This window comes from Danio rerio, chromosome 10, assembly GCF_049306965.1.
Source record: "Danio rerio strain Tuebingen ecotype United States chromosome 10, GRCz12tu, whole genome shotgun sequence".
NCBI lineage: Eukaryota > Metazoa > Chordata > Actinopteri > Cypriniformes > Danionidae > Danio > Danio rerio.
Genome location: NC_133185.1, coordinates 33872915 through 33893185, shown reverse-complemented (window position 1 = coordinate 33893185; position 20271 = coordinate 33872915). Strand labels below are relative to the sequence as shown.

The window sequence follows — 20271 nt, the reverse complement described above, 5'->3', positions numbered from 1 at the left end:
GCACACCTGCTGAAGGAGAAAAAGCCCCATCATCCCCTCTGATAGACTGCAAAATGAACCGCTCCTTCTCATCCTCCACTTTTAATTCGAGAAGGGGAAAATGACACCGAGAAGCTGCTATTTATTTCCCATGCTATCATTCACTCAGCAGTGACTCAGACATCCTGAGAGGACCACGCAGTGCGCGAGATGAAGAGAAATTGCACCAGCGTTCATATTTACAGGCCGGGCAATGTTTCCATTCATTAACCTGTGCCAGCTGTAATCGTGGCATTCTGCCCCTTTTCATTTGGAAAAAGGACAAAGATGCGTGAATAAAAAGAAGCTCACACAATCAAAAGCTCGGCATTGAGGACCATTTTGTCTGGAGAACGGCTGTATTAGAAAATAGAGTCATGATAGATGGCTGCAATTATCAAAGGCCGAAAAATGCTCTCACTTAGAGTCTCTATTGGCATTTCGTCCGCTCTAAAGTGGCCAATGAATACACAGTGCAGCAGTTACACAATCATCTAACTTCCATTCGCTATTACGGCCTCTGTCAATACATTATCCAATGATGTGCAAAGACTGTTGGACAGTATTAAGGCCTTAAAGCGTATACTGTGCTACAAGTGTTTCACCACAAACACTTTGCATTGTGAAATAAGTGTTTGCTATTAATTAACTGTTTCTGTTGTTTTTTTAATTCACAGGTTTTTCTCTATATTATTGATTTATGGGACCTTGATCTTTGCTCTGTTGAATTTTGATGCTGATAATTCATTTTTATTGACATTTTAGTAGTTTAAATTAATACATTGTATAAGAAATTATACAGTATGTATAGAATTGAGCAGCATGGTGGCGTAGTTGGTAGCACTGTCACCTCATAACAAGAAGGTCGCTGGTTCGAGCCGCAACTGGGTCAGTTGACAATTCTGTGTGTGTTTGTAAAAAATGTTTACAAATATTTCTAATGGCAGTTTACCGTAAAAAAAAAGGTTTGAAAATAAATATCCAATTAAGTCTTGATCAAGATTGTTATTACAACAATCTGGATATTCCTAAATGCTTTCTGAAAGTAATTCGTAGTAAATAAATAATTATGCTGTATATGGTATTATCATTAGTGTTAATTTTCACAATATACATGACTGAATATTAACATGTTCGTTGTCGTAAACATTTTACAATTGTGTAATAAAATAACATTATTATAATATTAAATTGTTTTCTAGATGGTGGCACGGTGGCTCAGTGGCTAGCACTGTTGCCTCACAGCAAGAAGGTCACTGGTTTAAGCCCTGGCTGGGTCAGTTGGCATTTCTGTGAGGAGTTTGCATCTTCTCCTCATGTTTATGCTGGTTTCCTCGAGGTGTTCCGGTTTCCCCCACAAATCCAAAGACATGCGCTATAGGTGAATTGTCTTTAGTGTAAGTGTGTATGTCCTGGTTCTCCAGGTTGGAGGTTGAACATTAGGCTATCGACCCATCTTGTAAAAATTTGATGTTATGAAACACCAACATGGTGCGGCTAAATATCAACTCTGATATAAACAGGACTAAGTAAGAGTATGTAGAGAATTTGGTTTGTAGAGTAACTGAAACAGTTTATTTATTTATTTTTTTTCCAAGAAAAACAAGACAAGGCCAATTCACTAATTTCTGTATAAGATATAATACAAGAGAAAAAAATCAGGTCAAGATTTTTAAAAATTATAATAACTGGTTACATTCATTTAGAAATGATGTATTAAATAGAGCGATAGTGTTCGTAGTCTAACTGTAGTACAAAAAAGTGCTGGTAGTTTATTAGCAGTTTTTTTTTTTTGTACTGTAATTTACATCCCTCAGACAATATATCTGGTATGTGAGGGACACTGGAAAACAGAGTAGAGGATCCACGTGTAGTATTTATTAACAAGAATAGTCAGGCAGGCAAAGGCCAATCGCAGGAACAAATTAATGCATTCAGAGAATCCAAAGAATAGTCAGCAAACTGGTAAATGGTCAGGACAGACGGTGAAAACAATGGAAACAGTAAAACAAGGCTAAAGGTCAAACATGGCTTGGCTAGACAAAAGAAACGTGTCGTAATATTATAATATCTGTCGTAATAACAGAATAACAAGACTCAGCACCTGGTGTGTATGTCTGTGCTGCTTTTAAAGTTCATGTAATCAGTCCACAACGATCCTCCGGCTGTGTGTGTGCGTTTGTGTAATCAAAGTTAAACAGGAACAGGTGTGATTGTGTGGTGCATTACAGGATTTGTAGCTCTTTTGGTGGCAGATTTCTAGTTCTCCAGCAATCTGTATGGACTAGATCACTGGTGAGTGTGACAATATCACTTCAAACCATTTAAAATATCAATTAAAGTCAAACGTTTTTGAAGAAAAGATCAACGTCCAAACACATTAAAAGCATAAATAAATGAAAAAAAAAAACAAAAAAAAACATGAATCACAAAATACAGAAATACAATTTATGGACAAACAATATGCTTAAAGCTAAAACTGTGAGAAACATTTGGAAAATTTGGATGGACACAAGTCACTTCATCTAATAAACATATTGTTAACATGACTTCTGAATAAAATGAATGAGTTGATATGGATGTTTATTTTACAAGCTTCAAACTGCACTGTTTTAATAAATGCACACTAGCTAATCCTTCTGCTTTGTTTCAAAAGGCTGACTCAATATTTATATATTTTGGGTGACGAGGGGTATATAAGGTTTGTGCCGCTCTACCTGTGTTTATAAAGTGGTAAAAATACCCCATCCTGCAAACAAAAGGCATCTGTAGATGAAAAGTCCAAAACACCACTTTTTAGACAGTGGAATGAGTGAAATGAAACAACACTGTTATGTTCATCAACAACTGCTTTTTCTGAGTATCATACACTATTTACAGTATGTACAGTATCACAGCATGATTTATTTTTTATCAATTCAATCAAGTGTTTATATGTTCTATTGATCAGATTATAAAACATTCACAACACTCTTTACAATACAAATGACATTTTTAAAGAACGAGCTAGAAGTCTGATTGCAATTATTTGAGTCCATGTAAACACAGTATTGAGAAAAACACAACTTGACTTTAAGGCAAAAAGATCAATGTCAATGAGTTTCTTTATGTCTTTTATTCCAGGAAAAACATCAAAACATTATATCAATAACACAAGGCCAATTCACTGAAGCAAAACTGCATAAGATATTATGACTTTTTTTATGGAGAAAATATATTTTCCTACCATTACTTAGATGTGTTTTCTTGTGTTTAGTTGTTACTCTACATGTTGGTACATTTATGCTTAAAATAAGAAAAGCACAGGGCGGCATGGTGGCTTAGTGGTTAGCACTGTTGTCTCACAGCAAGAAAGTTGCTGGTTTAAGTCCTGGCTGGGCCAGTTAGGATTTCTGTGTGGAGTTTGCAAGTTCTCCCTGTATTGGCGTGGGTTTTCTCCGCATGATCCGGTTTCCCCCAAAGTCCAAAGACATGGGCTGTAGGTGAATATGAATGAACTAAATTGGCCGTAGTGTAAGAGTGTGTGTGTGTGTGTGTGTGTGTGTGCGTGTATGCATGTTTCCTTATCCAATCCGCTGTGTAAAACATACAGTTGAAGTCAGAATTATTAGCCCCCCTTTGATTTTTATTTTCTTTTTTAAATGTTTCCCAAATGATGTTTAACAGCTCAAGGAAATTTTCACAGTATGTCTGATAATGTTTTGTCTTTTGGAAAAAAAAAAAACTTATTTGTTTTATTTCGTCTAGAATAAAAGCAGTTATTAATTTTTTAAAAGTCATTTTAAGGACAAAATTATTAGCCCCTTTAAGTTATATTTTTTCCTGATAGTCTACAGAACAAAACATCATTATTCAATAACTTGCCTAATTAACCTAACCTGCCTACTTTGCCTAATTAACCTAGTTAAGTCTTTAAATGTCATTTTAATCTGTATAGAAGTGTCTTGAAAAATATCTAATAAAATATTATTTACTGTCATCATGGCAAATATAAAATAAAATAGTTATTAAAACTATTATGTTTAGAAATGTGCTGAAATAGTCTTCTCTTTGTTAAACAGAAATTGGGGAAAAAATAAACAGGGGTGCTAATAATTCAGGGGGGCTAATAATTCTGACTTCAACTGTATGCTGGGATAGTTGGCGGTTCAGTTCACTGTGGTGACCTCTCCATTTTAGAATGAATAAGAAAAGCACAAGAAAAAAAAAAACAAGCCTTCATTTAAAACATATGTACTGAATTGATCGAAAGTGGTTGTATAAAAATATAAAAATATGTAAGAACTATATATTTTTCTTAACTACAATACATAAATTTATTACTTTTTAACGTTATATTCATAAAAATTACTAGGGAAAATAGTATGGTCTATGAAAAAAAAAATCAAGCAAGTGCTGTTTTCAAAAGTGATAAAAAAAAATTCAGCATGAAATTACCAAATTTAAATTATGCTGTGGAATTCTGTTTAAATAATACATACCAGTCTTTTAATTTTCTACTCAGAAAAAATCCTAGAAACAATAATGTGATTTCTTTGGAACTTTTATTGAAAAATTCTATAGTACAGTAAGTGGTCCATTAAATAATCACACAATACTGGAGTCAAATTCAGTTTATGTCATCACAGAAATAAATGACTATTTTATTTTAAATTGTAAATTTTTAGTTTCACTGTATTTGTTATTAATACAACAGCATGGGTGAACATACAGCACTCAATGTTTTTTTTTAATTTCAAACATTTGATTGTGTGTATTTTACCTATGCAGGCATATTATATACATTTTATTTTAAAGGGGTGTTCGACTACGATATCCCATTTTAAACTTTGGTTTATGTGTAATGTAAATGTGTGAACATAAACAACATCTCTGAATGTTGATCTCTTGATGCTCAAAGTTCAATACAAAGGGAGACCTTGGATTTTACAGAGTTAGCAAAGCCTATAGCAAACACAGTTTGGAGACTACAAAAATATATCTGGGTTAATGAAGCTCATAAACCCTTCAGGTTATGTGCATACACCCCATGTAGCGAAGGGGGTAGCCAGAGGCGCTGAAATGTAATTGTGAGCCACAACCTATATTTTTATTTGTTAAAATGTATCTATTACATGCACAGTTTCTAGCGTTAATGGTATGTTATAACAAGGAAGTAAACAAGGATGTAAACAACGGGAAATGCTGTTTGGCACGGTTAACAATTTAGCTAAAAATTCATATATATCTATCGAACCGCTGTAAACACCTACAGTCTTCAGCAGCGCTGCAGTGTCTCTCCGCTTTCCGTGTGTTCTACTCCTCAATTAATGAACTCGCAAAAGATATGTAAAAATTTTATATTACTTACACATGCTTATAGGTTATACACAGGATTAGCTGTGTCCTCTTCATTTTTTGTCTGATTCAGGCTTTAACTGATATGGCTAACAGTTGCACTAACTGACAGTATTTACCAACAGAATCTCACGGCAATTTGTAACTTTTGAATTAGTGGCTAATTCGTATGAGTTTGTACGATATAATTCGTACAATTTAGTACGACTGGCTCATCCCCCAATGACAGTTGGGTTTAGAGGTGGGGTTAGGTGCCATGCCTCCTTTTTAAAATCGTACAATTTCGTACGACTGAACTTGAACTAATTTGTACGAATTAGCCACTAAACTGACAAAACATAAAATACGTTTTCTCGTGAGATCAGGCTGGTATTTACACAGCATAGGCAAAGCATGTGCTAGTAGAGGCATGATGCTTCCTGGTGATGGAGGGAATTCACAAATCACAGCACATTATGTTAGCTGACAAATTAGAGTCTCTTGAGGGCAGGCTTTTGGAAGAACTAGGATATATGATCATATGGTTTTCATGTTAGCTAGTTTTCAGAGTAGCTGTATATAATTAAAGTAAGATATATACAGTTGAAGTCAGAATTATTAGCCCCGCTTGTAATTTATTTATTTTTTTTTTAAATATTTCCCAAATGGTGTTTAACAGAGCAAAGAACTGTCCACAGTATGTCTGATAACATTTTTTCTTCTAGAGAAAGTCTTATTTGTTTTATTTCGGCTAGAATAAAATCATTTTTTTTATTGTTTTAAGCCATTTTAAGGTCTAAATTATTAGCCCCTTTAAGCTTTTTAGATAGTCTACAGAACAAACCATTGGTATACAATAACTTGCCTAATGACCCTAACCTGCCTAGTTAACCTAATTAACCAAGTTAAGCCTTTAAATGTCACTTTAAGCTGCATAGAAGAGTCTTGAAAAAGAGCTAGTAAAATATTATTTACTGTCATCATGGCAAAGATAAAATAAATCAATTATTAGAAATGAGGTATTAAAACTATTATGTTTTAATGTTTAAAAATCTTCTCTCCATTAAACAGAAATTGGGGAGAAGTAAACAAGGGGGCTAATAATTCAGGGGGGGCTAATAAGTCTGACTTCAACTGTATATATACAAATGAAGCATGAGCACACATTGCTTTACACCCCATAAACACAACCAAGCCTTAAAAATACACTTTGGACCACCCTTTTACCAATGTTTAGATATGTTAACTCTTAAAAATAAAGGCTTCAATATGGAGTTGCTTGCAAAGAAAAAAAAAAAACATTTGGATTCCCCAAAGAACCTCTCAGTTCTTAAAAAAAAAAAAAAGAATAAGAATGTAAAGGTTTTATAGATCTTTCACAGAACCATTGATGCCAGTAAATGCTTCATTTTTAAGAGACTACAGATATAGATTATGCTCTTCATGTCTCGTTCGCTGCCAGTCTTTATTTTCTCTCCCCGTCTTTGACCGTCTCCTTCCATCACATTCACCCTTTCTCCATCTTTCTTGTTTTCCCATCTCACCTCACTCTCTCTCTCTCCCCCTCTGCTTTCTCCCTTTTGTTCTGTCTTGCTGTCGCCTGTGACTGACGTGCAGGAAAGAATCTATGTATTTTTATTAGCATTGTGATTGAGACCATTGCACGTCTGCTGAATTTCATTATTTGAAAGGCCACTGATGCTCCAGGATACTAATGACGCCATGGTGCACAGTCGTATCTGCCTTTTTCATTTTCTCTCAGCTGAGCCTTATTAAAATGCTCAGCCAACATGTTCTGCTTTTACAGGAGGTCACCCTACCTCGTAAAGAGGAAAAAAAAAAAAAACACCACCTCAAGCCATCATCCAATTTAACAGACTCATACTGTAAGCACACAAAACAGACGCATGAAAAAACTGGTTTGCCGTGAAAATATCTTGTAAGTTAGCAGGAGTGTGTTTTTCGATGGCTGGAACACACACGGCATCTGAAAGAAATCTCTCTATTAAAATTGCATGAGGAGAGCGTTTCTGTTGGATAAGCATTTTCCAAAACCTCCAGACCACGGGGATACTAAAGCCCAAGTTGATACAGTTATCAGGAATCTCGTATTTATATTTTCGAATCATTTATATTTTAAGAAGAAATCACATGACAGGCTGAGGAGAGTGGTAAACATTTCAGTGAGACTTCTCAAAGCGCTCAGCCTCGTGCTGTGACTATAAAAGACATGGTGCGAAATATTAATGCTGTGTTGCAAGGTAGAATATCAAGTCATGTGAGAAGTCAGATATAGCAGGGCTGTTGTTTAATACGGTTTGGCTGTAAAGGGTTTTTAATCTAGGGGCTTTAAAAGGATTTGTATCCATAAATGACAACTCTGTCATGATTTACTGTACACACTCTTCGCTTGATCAAAACCTTTTTGAGTTTCTTTTGATGAGCGTTGAAGAAGATATTTTGAAGAATGCTGATTGGTGCCACACAATGACTTCCATATTAATTGTTTTATTCCTATGGAAGTCAATTGGTACCAACATCTTTCAAATTATCTTCTTTTGCTTTCAATAGGAAACAGAAACTAAACAAAGTAAAATAAACAAAATAAACCTAATTTAGCATCTACATCTGCGGTTTTGCTGATAAAATAAAAACGGTAAAATTGCTGTAATTCATTACAAATCACGTGGGTTTCCCCCGGATTCCCTGGTTTCTTCCCACCGTCCAAAAACAAGCAACTTAAGTTAATTGACTAATCCAAATCGGCCCCATAGACGTGCTCCTAGCAAGTAGTTATACCTTAAAGCAATCACTATCAGTTCATTAGCTACTACAGCAGGGGAGTCCTCGAGATCTACATAGGCTCAAACTACCCTCTCGCCTTGCAAACGTGAGGGAGCCCCGGGCTCGAGGATCTTATGAGCTCAGGGCTCTCTCCCGGGACAGCATGCCAAACAAGCTTTATAATCAATCTTCAGCTAAGTGTAAAATCTTGAAAATCAAATAAGCGAGTTATTGATGAGGTGATTTTCATTTTTGCGTGAACTATCCCTTTAACTTTCTATAGAAATTTAGTGTGGGTAATATTACATAAAAAACAGCAAGACACTAAAAAAAGAAGTGATTTACTGTCCAGAAATATCAGTCTGTTTGTGTACCCACTCTAGTTAGATGATTATAGAAAATAAGAATGATTTTAATGTTTTGCCGACTAGATTTTGAATTGACTGTGAAACATTATGAATTATCTGATTTTTTTGGCCTCACTCCAAATATTGATACTCGAATTAAATGCATTTCATGTGTTTGTTTTCTTAATCAGCACATCATGTCATCAACTGGATTCCAGAATTGAATCAATTGACATTCATAGAGTGAAGCCATGGCACATCACTTACAATATCTCAACTTGCCTTGAAATCCAATTTTATTATCTTCCCGCCAGCACACAACACTAAAAAACCAACAATGTCTGTCCTTTTGAGCCATCAGGGAATGAGCGCACGGAATCAAGTCCAGCGCGTGAAGTCTTTTTTGATAGGTCTGCTCTTTCATTCACAGACCAGAAGATAGACCTCTCAAAGGCAGTGTAATCCCCCAGATTACCCATTCCCACATCCAGGTCACGACTCTTTTTTTCCCCCCTCACCTTCACTTTTTCATCAGGACTGGTGTTCGTTGGCTAAGCGTGTGCCCGGCTCACAGGTGAGCTGCTGAGGGAGGCAACAGAGGCCAGAAGGCTTGTCTTTTTCAGAGAAAAATAAATGTGTTCTCTCAGCTGGGGCTGCTTCATACTGGGACTCTTCTCAAGGTCATTTAAACAAAATGGATGTGTACCTGTGGCACCATTGGGCGATCCATCACAAGCGCTTCCTCAGATGAAAGGTGCACGGGTAATATTCTCAGTCCCCAGACTTCCACAGTTTAACGCTGTCTTCATTCTGAACATCAGACCTTATAGGTTCACAAAATGGTTACAAAAATATCAGCAGATCTTTGACAGACCACTTGATCCAAAGCACTCTGAGCAATTTCACCCTTTGTGAAAGACTGAAAAATAGCAAACAAGCCAAGATCCAAAAAGCCACAGGTTATAAAGATTAGTTGTTGATCAAATAAGCAGGGAGGAATACTGCATATAAACTATACCATGATGGTCTTATGCATATTACTCGATAATAAAAGACAAAAATAATCTAAAAAAACAGTAGGATTAATAAGCTATCATGTGAATCAAAATCTTTAATGAATTAACTCAATGAATAGAGCAGGTATTGAAGGCCCAGTTCTATGGATGTGCCATTACAAAAGAATTTGAATATGCCAAATATATACATGTGTTTACTTATGTATTTTCTAAGCAAAATAGTTACAGACTGGTTAAATATTTAAAAAGAAAAAAAATTATATATTATATACAACTATTAGACCGCTTGTTTTTTTTCCCCCAAATTTCTGTTTAAAGGAGAGAAGATCTTTTTTGACTAGATATTTTCCAAAACACTTCTATACAGCTTATAGTGACATGTAAAGGCTTAACTAGGTTAATTAGGTTAACTAGGCAGATAAGGGTAATTGGGCAAGTTATTGTATTACAGTAGTTTGTTCTGTAGACTATCGAGAAAAATATAGCTTAAAGGGGCTAATAATTGTCCCTAAAAAGGTGTTTAAAACATTTAAAACTGCTTTTATTCTAGCCAAAATAAAAAAATAAGACTTTTTTCCCAGAAGAAAATAATATTATCAGACATACTATGAAAATTTCCTTGCTTTGTTAAACATCATTTGGAAAATATTTTAAAAAGAAGCTAATAATTCTAACTTCAACTGTGTGTGTATATATATACACCTGCTGGAACCTGCTGAAAAACAGCAATTATGTTGAGTCAGGCCCGATTATCTTTTAATCTTTTCCTGTTTAAAATTATAAATAAATAAATAAATAAATAAATAAATATATATACACACACACACACACATGTTTGTTTTTGTGAAAAGTGGGGACATTACATAGGTTTCCATTCATTTTATACTGTCCAAACTGTATATTGTATTGCCCTCACCCCACCCCACCCCTAAACCCAACCATCACAGGAGACTGTGTGCAGCTTTACTCTCTGATTAAACTCATTCAGTGTGATTTATAAGCATTTTGAGAAATGAGGACGTCACCAATGTCCTCATATTTCACCTCCTTTTTGTAATACCCGTGTCATACCCATGTCATTATACAGATTTGTGTCCTGATATGTCACAAAAACACGTACACACACACACACACACACACACACACACACACACACACACACACACACACACACACACACACACGCACATATATATATATATATATATATATATATATATATATATATATATATATATACACATATACATACACACACACACACACACACACACACACACACACACACACACACACACACACACACACATACATATATATATATATATATATATATATATATATATATATATATATATATATATATATATATATATATATATATATATATACACACACACACACACACAGATGATGTCAGAATCATTAGCCCCCCTGAATTTTACTTTATTTCCATTTTCCTTCATCATGATTACATTTTTCAATTAATCCACAAATCCACATCTGTTATATTATAAATACTTAAACATAAGGTCTTCAAACGTGCAAATTACAATTTTTCCCATTATCATATAAACATTTTCCAGTTAATCCACAAATAAACATCTGTTATATTATAAATAGTATAAATACTTAAACATACCATCATACAAATGTGCAAATGACAACTTCCCATTATCATGGTGACAATATCCAATTATTTCACAAATTTATATCTATTATTTTATAAACAGTATAAATATTTACACGGTAACAGGTCTTAAAAATGTCCAAATGATAATATTTCTCTTCATCGTGGTTACATTTTTCAGCTAATTATAGTCTCTTATATTATAAACAATAACAATATTAAAAAGCAAAGTCTTAAAAATGTGCAAATGACAACATTTCCCTTTATCATATCTATTACATTTTTCAATTAATCCACAAATCCACATATGTTATAAATATTTAAACAATGTCGAACAAATGTCCAAATTACAATATTTGCCTTTATCATAGTAACATTTTCCAATGAATCCACAAATCAATATGTGTTATATTATAAATATTTACACAGCAACAGGTCCTAAAAACCTGCACATGACAATATTTTCCTTCATCATGGTTACATTTTTCAATTTATCCATATCTATTATATTATAAATAGTATAAATATTTGCACAGTAACAGGTCTTAAAAATGTGCAAATGACAAACTTTCCCTTCTCCATTTTTTAATTAATCCACAAATCAACATCCAAACTGAATTGAATCAACTTCTAAAACACAACCAATAAATCCACTAACTTTACTTGATTTTTGCTTTCACAATATGCGATTACTTTTAAATGGCTGTCAATCTAACAACTCCCCTAGCAATCATCCTGAACACTGCAGCAACCATATAGAAATGTACTCGCACGCAATTGAAACACCTTAGTAACAGCAATGCAATAGCCTGCATCAGACTTTCAACACCGTCGGGAATAGGACAACTCCTGCATCAACAAGCTCCTTCAGAGAATGCAAATGAAATCCGGTTAGGATTGAAAGTGAACGCAAACAAACAGAGTAGCAATGACTTTCAAAATGAGAATGGGGCAGAGAGATGGATGTTTGACGAAAAATATTCTGATAAGGGAATCTAGATCACTAACCCGAAGGAGGCCTGCATCCTGAGGCATCAAGTGGGCGGTTTTAAACCTACTTTTCAAGCTGTTTGCTTGAAGTTGAACTTTAAGACTTAAAGACACCATTAGGAGTTTTCAAGCACAGATAAATCTCCCCTCCTACAGCACTGTATCCAGTCAATCTCTAGTCACCAAAGAGGGATGTCTGTTCAACGGTGAAAGAAAATCACATAAGCCAAAATATAGTGTTTGTGTGCACCTGCATTCTTTTTTTTCTTCCTGCTGTAATAACCTTGTATTTTGAGCTAGTTCTACTCTCCAGCTGAAATGACTTTCATTTCTCAATTAGCCTTTGACCTGCAACCACACGAAGTAAAATAATCAGGCTTTCGCCTAATTCAAAGTCTAACAACAAGGCAGGGTTATCCTTCAAAAATGAAAGAACATATTGCCACGGTCAAAATAAAGGTTTGGTTTTAATTTGATTGCATTAATATCCTGTATTTTACCACCTCAGACCCAAGGGCGTTTATTTGTAACTGACTTATAAAACTGTTGTGTCTTATGAAGAGCTGTGTGTCTCCAAATGTCTTGAAACCTGAACGGAAATACTAAACCAAGCCTCAAGTGTGCCACACAGAGTCTGGTTTACAATTGCAGCAGATTTGATTAATGCTATGGGCTTACAGATACATAAAGAGATGACTATCTTTTTTTTCTGTGGGCAAGAAAACATGCTGAGTCGACTGATGCCATATCCAATGAATACAAGCACAATGATAAGATTCCACAGGCATAATGAAAAATTTGATGTAATTAATTCCGTGAGCCATATCAACATCATAGGCGCAAAGGAAAATGTGAGTTTAATAATTCATAGCCGCAGTGAAGACTTTTTAAAATAACATTTATTATTATTTTCATACAAGTTCTGATTACAAAAGGCAAATAACTGATAAATTAAGATTTATTTTCATGCAGTTCCTTGCCAGGTCATTATGGTGACCTCAAAACACATTTACAGTACCATAGCGCATAGTTTGTAAATTTGGATCTTATAATCAGTTCCATATGTATGTGTGGCTTTAGTAAACCTGCTTGGCAGCACACCTGGGGCATCAATACAACAGAACTGCAATGGTTGATTCAATAAATACATCTTTATCTTACATTTGCTGTTGTCATTATTCATTGATCCTGGGAAAGTCTCAGATTAATAAAACTGTTTGTCCAATGATTGCAACTGCTACAAATGTACAGGTTGTCTAAACTGCCTGCCAACTAATACATTTGCATATTTACACCAGGGATTTGGAAAGGAAATAAGAAAATTGATTGCAGCATTAGAAACTATTACAGTGAAAAACATCTGAACTAATCAAGAACTGGATTAACGATATTTAGCTAATGTAATTTTGTTTACCTTCATAAATTAGTTTTAGCTCTAATAATCGACACACCTGATATTTAATTCCCTAAATGTTGGTACACATATGTATGTATGTATACTAGGGATGTAACAATATTGTAAATATCGTCATACCGCAATAGTAATTTTTTTCAATATTACCGTAGGCGCATGACTCAATAAAACTATATTTCTGAGAAAAGTTTGCTTAGGCAAATGAAGCAAACAGGAGGTAGCGGGAACTACAATTCCCATCAGCCTAGGCGTGGCCATCATCCTTTGGGGTCTGTTGTCACTACAGATCCAGTAATGCTGAAATGGAGTGTGTTGCTAGTAGCGGGGAAGAAAAAGAGCTGGAAATGATCGAACCTAAAGCGAGTTTTATATCGGATGTGTGGAAGAATTTCAGTTTCTTTCTAAAAAGATACGAGAAAGGAGAAAAAGTGACAGACAAAGAAAAAAAAAACAATATGCAGGCACTGCCAGACTGTGGTGAAATATAAGTCGGGGAATACGACTAAAAACAGTCATGGGGACTGCAGAACACAGCACACTTGTTAGATTGATACAGACATTGACTTGTACCGCAAAGAGACCTCTATCTCACTCATGGCTTGTCCTCTCAAGTGGTGGAAAGAAAATGCACATCGTTACCCACTACTGTCAACCTTGGCTGAAATCATATCTCTCTGTCCCAGAAACCTCAGTCCCAAATGAGAGGGTTTTTTCTGTTGCAGGGGACATAATAAATGCCCAGAGATCCCAGCTTTTACCAGATTATAGTTATATGATAATTTTCCTTATAAAACCCATCTCTATCTAAGTGAGTCCTTGATTAAATGTTGAATGTGATGAGTTTTCAACAATACTAAATTGAAACTTTATTTTTTTATATAGTTTAATAGTTTTTTGTTTCTAAAATGGAAAAATTTAAGTTCCTGTTTCGAAACTTACAGATAGATGGCTAATTTTTATGTCATTGACACTTTTGGCACTTTTTTCGAGTCTTTTCATTGGTTTTGTTTTTCCTGTAAATTATTCAATAAATACAGTACCGTGCCATTCATACCGAGGTATTATCGTGCCGTGAAATTCTGATACCGTTACATCCCTAATGTATACACATACATACATACATACACATATACACACACACAGTTCTGTCTGATTCTCGAATCTGTTTGGCTAAAAGCAGTGCGATATTCTGCAATATCAGAACTCCTACAGCCTCCTCACCCATTACTCCACCCACATAGAGTGACAGCAGATCAATAAACTCACTACACAGTTTGACAAATATTGAATACAAAATGTACTTTTAAGGCTTTTTTAGGTGAGAATGTAGTTGGAGATTTTAGAGATACAGCGCCATTCACAAGATGGTGACAGAGACCTCATAAGCCCTAGAAGGAGAAAAATCCATCGTGATTTTAAACTACAGCTGATCAAATCATTATGAAACTGGTAAGTGACTTTAAGTCGATCTTAATCGTTTGTATGTAGTGCTGTATTTATACCCTATATTTGTAGTGTATTGAGTGTGAGATGGGACTCGCATATTAGGAATGTACATATTTTGTGTTGGCCACTTATTGTATAACCCTCAGTACTTTTGCTTTGCTATCGATTTTCTAATGAGTCTCCTGTTTTCGCTACTGCAGACAAAGTTCAGTAAACAGAAACAAAGAAAAAATGCCTGCATGTGTTTAGCATTTTTCCTTATTGTAAACACAGCAGTAATCTAGTAGTGTTTGCACTGCATTCATTTTTTTCGGGTTAATTATTGTGATCTTTCGATTGCAACAAAAAAACTGGTAGATATCTCTGTAGACTGATTGCATTTCATACCGTTCAGCCTTATAATCTTAAAATGTGACCAAAATCACCTGTTTTGTCATACTTTTAGACATTATGCTAGAGAATCATTCAAATCCAATACTAGCTCTAAATTGACGTTTGTGAAGTAGCAATGGTTTCTGCTGTTGTGAAGTCAGCTGCAGATGTGAATAAATGGCAAAAAAAAGTAGTTCCTCAGAGTTTTTTTAAACTCTCCGTGTTAGATTTTTTTAATATACATATAGTATATACTGTATATTAAATCTTATATAGAAAGTCATTTATTTATTTCCTGTTTGCTTAGCATGACTGAAACATTTGCCCTTTTTTTCAGGTTTGGGTCTTCATATCGCTGAAGTGCATAAAGAACCAAAGTAATTTTACATTCATGTCATCGGAAAAACATTTTTTTCCCACTGAGCTTATTACAGATCAATAACTTCTGCAGAAAAAAAATAAATAATCATTTATGGTTTGTTGGTTCAAAAAATTACTCTTACACTGCAGGAAGAACTATGGGCGTAAACGTCAGGCTTCACTGTGCAGAATGACAGCAACATGTCAAAGCAAAGGTTCATCGGTCATACTAAAGAGCTCTTCCGTTCAGGAGAGCAGTGGTGACCTTTAGAAACATTGAACCTTATTCACACGCTCTGGCTCTCTCTGCCACATATGGCACATCAGCTGAAAGCACATTAGAGTGCATTAATTTACCTGACAGAGAAACAAACATAGAATTAAGGAGGGAGAGAGTGAGAGTAGAAGGTGGAAATGACCTTTGGAGGCATCTGACTTAGACAGGGAAAATATACCCGTTCAAACACGCCCACTGTTGACCATAACTACATTTAACCCTCTCGAAGTGGTCGAAGATGGCTAAAGTATGAGAGAATATTAGAAAATGGAGCTGTTCCATATGGTTTAGTGCTTAATTTCCTTGGGTTGGAGAAAGTACAGTAATTGCTAGTGGTTAAAAAAATAATAATAATAATAAAAGATTAGTAAAGACGAAGATGCTTTTTAATACCTTTACTATACTTTTTTTTTTAAAGATATTCACTTATAATAATAGTCCATAAGTTAGTGTTTTTACTAACATTGATCATATTCAACATTAACTAATGCATTTTTAAAATTCCAATCTTGTGCTTGTTAACATTAGTTAATGCACAGTAAGTTAAAAAACTAACATGAAATAACGTTAACTTAATAAAATTAAGCAATGTTAACAAAGAAGAATAAATACAGTAATAAATGCATTACTAATTGTTTGAACATGTTAGTAAACATACATTAACATTAATGAACTAATTATTAAAGTGTTAAACCCCTTTACCCCCCCCCCTTTTTTTTAACAATTTCACATTTGTATTGTGCTCTTTATTGCAAATACACATTTTGAAAAAGTTTTGTTCAAAATGAATGTTCAATGATACATTGTTTTAAAATATTGTACTTGTGACATCTTGATATATTTGTCACAGAAGGGGTGGAACTCTTACAGGTAAGTAAGTGGCAATATGCATGTATGCAGGCAGGTATGCATGTAATGATTATAATCTGGGAGTATGATGTAGAATTATGCAGACAGAAACCAGGTTATAGTCTATGGCAGGATGACAATGGACACAAGAACCGATTATGACAACCAGGACTGAAGGGTTTGTCCTCTGACTTTGTAATGCAGGAGATGATGACAGTGATGTTCAGGTACATAACTCATTAGTATTCGGGTGACAATGAGTATGTTTACATGGACACCAATAATCTGATTTTAATACAAATAAGACAATACCCTGATTAGGAGTCTACCAAGTGAACAACAAATTTTGATTAATCTGACTAAAGTCATAATCGAACTGAACAAAAATCGGAGATTAGTGTCGGACACAGTGCAGTACACACTCTCAGAAAAAAAGGTATAAAATTGTACCTTTTAGGGTACAAATGGCCCGTCACTGGGGTGGTACCCTTAAGGGTACAAATTTGTACCTCTATTTAAAGGTACAGAATTGTACCTTCTACATTTGTACCCTTTAAGGGACAATTTTGTACCCTAGACACTGAAGGTACAAAAATGTACCTTTTTATATTATATAGTATTTTCAGGGTACTGACCCAGGCATTTTGATCCTTTGGTGACTGCATGCACAAATAAATAAATAAAATATTTTGGTTCACAGATGTCCATTTTTATTTACTAATGTAAAAATATTTCATTACAACTCACAACTGAATGTGTTAAGAAATAAAATTACACAGCAAGTATAAAGCAGACATGTAAAACAGTAAAAAGAACAATTTAGATAAGAATAAAAACTAAATAATCTACACTTAATACAAAGACCACAAGAATACTGTTTAAGATTTATAAACACATTACACAGGCTACATCAAGTACTGCACTTTATAAAGTCCAAAGTATTTGTCTTTAGTCAGAATACTCGGTCATAATAAATAATTTGTCATCAACATTTTCTCTGAATTTCAGAATGAAGGCAATGTTTCTCTTTAAATTGCTTCAACAGTGCAGAAAATCAAATACATCAGTAGCCTCTTCCTCAACATCAGTAGATTACTCCTCATCCTCAAGTGGAGTTGTAATTTGTTGTAACACAATATGTGTTTATGCTTTTGATAAACATGACATGTAAGGCACTCATATCTGGAAAATGTTCTTTGATAGTCATTAGGACCACAAGTTATTTAAAATTTTGCTTTATGCATGAATGATAGCAGTGTGCTGGATTAACTTGATGATTGTGATTATCCCAAGAGCATGTAGAGAAACAAAAAACAAGGTTGATCACTCTGGTAACTGGAGTAGATCGAGGCTTGTCACCGTCCACCGTTCATTCAAAACATTCTACTGCAGAAACATCAAGGTGTTCTTCCAATAAGATGGATATGTCAAAAATGTATATTCGTCCACATCATTAGCCGGGCCAATCGCAATCCCATCAACTCTGAAGACTGCCGTGACTCGTCTTGTTAACACAGTTGTCCAGTCGGTGGCCTCCTTCTGTACTTGAACTGTTGGATGTGGTGAAGATGATTCACTGTAAATGACAAAGCAATAATTACATTAATATCAGTCACTCTATCACTGATGAAGAGAAAATCCACATGCATAGAAAGTAAAATAATTAATATTCACTGATTAAAAAAAAAAAGTATCACAGATTAAAAGACTAATATAAATTTCATTCATTCATTCAATTTCTTTTCGGCTTAGTCCCTATATTAATCTGGGGTTGCCACAGTGGAATGAACCACCAACTTATCCAGCATATGTTTTATGCAGCAGATGCCTTTCTAGCTGCAACCCAGTATTACGAAACATCCAGACACACTTATTCACACACACATTTATACACTACAGACAAATAAGCTTACCAAATTCAGCTATAGCGCATGTCTTTATACTTGTGGGGAAACCGGAGCACTTGGAGGAAACCTTCACGAACACTGGAAGAATATTCAAACTCCTCACACAAATGCCAACTGACCCAGCCGAGGCTCGAACCAGCGACCTTCTTGCTGTAAGGTGACAGCACTACCCACTGCGTCATCCTAATATAAAGAATATCAAGCATTATAAAATGCATTTATCACAGCATATACTAAACAGAAAACAACATACGCACCCGAGCACAACGAAATGTTGAAGTGTCTCGCTTAACAAGGCTGGCAACATGAGAAGTGCTGCAGTAAAATCAATTCCTGGAACATAAGATGTGGCATACAAACAAATATGAATGAATCCATCCAAAGCTAGAATTTAATAATAATAATCAAGTGGAGAAAGTTTAGAAAGAGTACCTTAGAGTCAGGTCCATAGCATTCTTCAGTTGATCTCTCATCTTTCAATGAATACCTAGAAAATAATTTTAAACACGTGAGTGTACATTTATTGTTGTTTGTAAGTAAAAACCTACAAATTTAAAATAGTATGTAAGCCATTAAAACCATGGTATAGATAATGTGACATACTTACATCTTGTAACTGAGCCATACTTTCTTATGACATGCCTTCATTGGTCTGATGCTGTTAGGCTGCATTCTGTTGTTCTATCTTGTCCTGAAAGACAATTGGAAACTTCAAAAACTTCTGGAAAGCAATAAGATAAAGCAATAACTATTTACTTATTTTGAGATATTAATAAAATAGGTAAAATAGCTCAAGGTACCCGTTTCAGAACAGATGAGACAAATTATTACATTAAAGAACAAAGTATAACTTAAAACGTTGATTTATACAACATGGTATGTTAATAATTCTACATTAACATAAGTATAACGTTAAACGATAGTAAAGCACCAACAATTCTGGACATGAGAGTTTGTGGACACTCCTCAACATTAATGTAACTTAGACACTGAAACGAAGATATGTACAAGCATACACACGCCACGTTTGTAACTAGCCACGTTTACATAATCAGTCACTTTGTCGGTGACAAAATTGTGATTTTTCTTCACAAAATGGCGGTGTAACTTATATAACCGTCTAAAATTACATTTTAGCTGTCAACCGTGGCTAGAAAAATGGCCTCAAAATATAAAACATTATCGATAATTACAAATTTCCAGTATTAATAACAAAAAGTTTTATATCAAGGTATATGAAGACTTCAGTCGCGCGAGCTCCGGGCCACACCGCACATTACTCACGGCCCGATTCCGGTGCACGTCGGCTCGCTTCTGCCGCCGCAGCTGGCCCGAGTGTATTTTGCTAATTGGGTTGCGATTATATTCCGCCGTGGCAACACTTATTAATAAAGCAGTAACGTAAGATATAAGGCGCGAATACGTAACGTAGGCGACAAAGGGAACTTTTACACCGAGAAAACTAACAGCATATAGTACTCACCGTCTATAACGTTATGTCCCTCGGTGTCTTCGATATCACATTGTATTAACTTCTTTAATAAG

General features: G+C 34.8%; 2 long non-coding RNA genes across 2 annotated transcripts in view; both read right to left on the bottom strand.

Moving 5' to 3' along the window:
* Positions 1-20271, bottom strand: part of LOC141376396 (uncharacterized) — a 387511-nt gene that overhangs the window by 158570 nt on the left and 208670 nt on the right. The gene's annotated exons all lie outside the window — the stretch shown is intronic.
* LOC137496546 (uncharacterized) lies at positions 17511-20024 on the bottom strand. Its single transcript, XR_011016962.2, has 5 exons — positions 19334-20024; positions 19159-19213; positions 18984-19059; positions 18733-18909; positions 17511-18395 (listed from the first exon to the last, which is right to left on the bottom strand). It is a non-coding gene; the product is annotated as an uncharacterized lncRNA (long non-coding RNA).